Below are 3,286 nucleotides of genomic sequence, written 5' to 3'. Positions count from 1 at the left end.
TTGAACCATCCATATACAAAATCAACTCAGTATAAATGCCAGACCTAATTATGAAAGCTAAAATATAAAACTTCTAGAAGAAAAGACAGGAGAGAATTTTTTGTGAACCACAAACTGATACCAAGAAGCATACAATCTTTCAAATGTGTTTGTTTTTCACATGTGATTTAAGCATAGCATTAGTGTTATTTGGTACCAGAATCAAAGCTGACATTTAGATTCTTCTGTTTTGGAGCCTTTAGTAACATCAAAATGATTGCCTAGTCAGGCAGAAGAAAGAAATTCAAAAGTAGTTTCTTTTTTTCTGCCATTTCCTTTACAGCTAGATCCCACATCTCACATCAAAAATTATTAAATAGTGAAATCTTTAATCTTCCAGGTCTTATTATTGATAGTAACAGGGAATGAGTACTACAGATAATCAGGAATACCATAGGAGTTGCCATCAGAGATAATGCCTATGGGCACAAATTCTCCCTCTGGGGTTCCAAACTAAATATCTCTGATGTGGTCATAAATAGGTTTTCCAGTAGATAGCTTTCAAGTCTTGATGACAGCAGCACCACACTTGAGTCAGTTATTATCTTTCAGAGCATGATAAACACTAACCTCCTTTCCTTGTAGTTTCACCTTGGTGTGATTGACATCTGGATACTAAGTTGAGGAGTAGTTTCCCTAGTTAATGACATTCTTTCCATCATCAAAAGTCACACCACGTTTACGAGAAATCTGAGCTTTAGTTTGTTTCTGATCCAACCAAGTGAAGCAATTGAAGTTCTCCTTAGGGATGGATGGTGTCAACCTAGAGGCAGTCAGGAAGTTGGTATGGACTGGATTTCCCAACATGATAGCCTTAACTGACTTCTTGGCATATTTCTCCAAGGCTGCACCCTGGCACTTGAAATTTTTCACAAATGCTTTGAGTAAATCTTTCCTCTCCATGCCATTTCTTCCTGGCATGGAGGCCACAAGAATGGCCACATCTAGGTCTTTGAAGGCAACATCTTCTTTATCTATTGCAATGATATCTTTAGGAGGGGAAGGGCACAACACTGAAGTCCATTAGGATACTGTCTAGGATACCCATCATGGAGTGATATCCAATAGTACAAGACTTATATGCTGATTCTTACCAAAGACAGATCCATTTCCAATACTGTACAACACTGAATATCCAATTTGACCATCTTCTCCAGTCACAAGGACTCTGGTTGGTTCATACATGATTAGGAACAGTGCAAACAATTTCAGCAACTGCAAAGTGAGCCTCAGAGAGCTGAATCACCTCTACATCAGAACTCTAAAACACTAGATTTCATCAAAGTTAAAAACATCTGTTCTTCCAAAGACAGTGTTGAGAGAATTAAAAGAGAAGACACTGATTTGGAGAAAATATGTTCAAATTATGTATCTGGTAAAGGACTTGTATCTAGAATAAAACATCTCACAACAGTCAATAGGAAGAAAACATACTCCAATTAATAAGTAAACAACATATTTAAAAAGATACATGCCCAAGGGACATATACAAATGCCAAATAAAAACATGAGGAGATGCAGCACACTGTTATTCATTAGAAAAAAAATATCCCACTATATACTACTGAGAAAAGCTAAAATAAAAACACTGTCCATACCAAGTCCTGGCAGGACTGTGGGGGATGGAACTCTCATACATTGCTGGTGGCAATGAGAAATAGTGTGACCACTTTGGAAAAAAGTTTGTCACCTTCTTATAATGTTGAGCCTACACCTACCATATGGTCTAGTCATTGTACCCCAAAAGTACTCAAGAGAAAGAAATCATATGTCCAAACAAAGATTATGCAAAACTGTTCATAGCATCTTTGTTTACAAGAGCCCCAAATTGGAAAAACCCTAAATATCCATTACCAGGTGAATGGATAGGACAAATGATGGTGTATTCACATAATGGAATATTAGTCAACAATAAAAAGGAAGGAAATATTTCTACGTGCAACACATGGATAAATCTGGAAATAATTAAATTGAAAGAAAAAACACTGCCAAAAAAGAATACACAATACATGATTTTATTTACATAAAATTGTAGGAAAGGAAACTAATTTATGGTGACATAAGATCAGTTTGCCTAGGAATGGTGTAAGATGATGTGGAGGGAATGAGGCTGGACAGAGGTATATGTGGGCCCCGTTATGAAGGGGCATGGAGAACGTTTTTGACATGATAGATATGTACATCATTTTGACTATAATATTGGATTCACAGGTGTATACATATATGAAAACATATTAAAGTATATACTTTAAATATGTACAATGAATTATGTGTCAGCCATACATCAGTGAAGTATATGACTTACACTTATATATACACAATTTTCTGATGCAATGAAGTAAATCAAGTGATAGAGTCCTATAATTAAGTTCTTATAGCATTAACATACCCACACTATGTCTTATCAATTTGGTCAACACAACATATAACCAAAATAGAAATCATTATGTGCAAATAATTTCTCTAAGTAGAGAAATTTATATCCATTTGCGTCTGAAATAGAGAAGTAAAAACATTATATACTAGATAAATGATCATAATGATATTTAAGGATTATTGATTATTTTATATAACGTATCTGAGTATTATTATAATAGGGAAACTCGAGTAAGAAATACTTTTAAAAACATTAAATTCTAGTCACTGACAAGCTAACACTTGGAAAATTCTGGCTCTTCAAAACAACTCATTATAGGAGAGAGGCAAGATGGCAGAGAAGTAGGGAGCTCCTTACATTTCGCCTGCACCCATCTCTCAAACAGAGAAGGTCTGAAGTCGTAGGACAATGAGCCACAGGAGTTTGGGAAGAGAAAGAGGCAGAGTACACTGGGAAGGAAACCTCATAAGTGCATGAGTGTGATGTGGGGAACATAAAAGCTGGATGGGACCCAGAGATACGGAGAGATGGGTGGGAACCCAGCTTGCGTGCAACTGCGGTGAGTGATTACCTGGCCAGTGGTGGTGAGCTGCTGCGAGTCCAGGGGAAAGGAAAGAAAAGCTGATAGTGCTCATAGAACTGCCCCTGGAGAAGAGAACCCCCCCAAAAAACCCAAAACCTTGGCTTAGAAAGATAGTGTTTTTTAGCTCTGGCTGGGGTGCTGACTTTAAACTAGGTGCCCTGGTCCCAGAAGGCGCCAGGAAAAACTGACCTGCTGAGGCCGGCACCATCCATGGCTGTGGCGGTCCGGTGAATGGGGAGCAATGCTTGCGGAGGTGGTCCAGGTACCAGGTGAAGCGGCGGCTGCGG

At 38.0% G+C, this 3,286-nt stretch overlaps 1 pseudogene; it reads right to left on the bottom strand.

Moving 5' to 3' along the window:
• Positions 1 to 201: 201 nt before the first annotated feature.
• On the bottom strand, positions 202 to 1,224 carry LOC144229217 (malate dehydrogenase, cytoplasmic pseudogene; annotated as a pseudogene).
• Positions 1,225 to 3,286: the final 2,062 nt, after the last annotated feature.

This window comes from Crocuta crocuta, unplaced genomic scaffold (genome assembly GCF_008692635.1).
Source record: "Crocuta crocuta isolate KB4526 unplaced genomic scaffold, BGI_CrCroc_1.0 scaffold583, whole genome shotgun sequence".
NCBI classification, from domain to species: Eukaryota; Metazoa; Chordata; class Mammalia; order Carnivora; family Hyaenidae; genus Crocuta; species Crocuta crocuta.
Note: the sequence above shows the minus strand (reverse complement) of the source record. Positions and strands in the feature narration are given on the sequence as shown.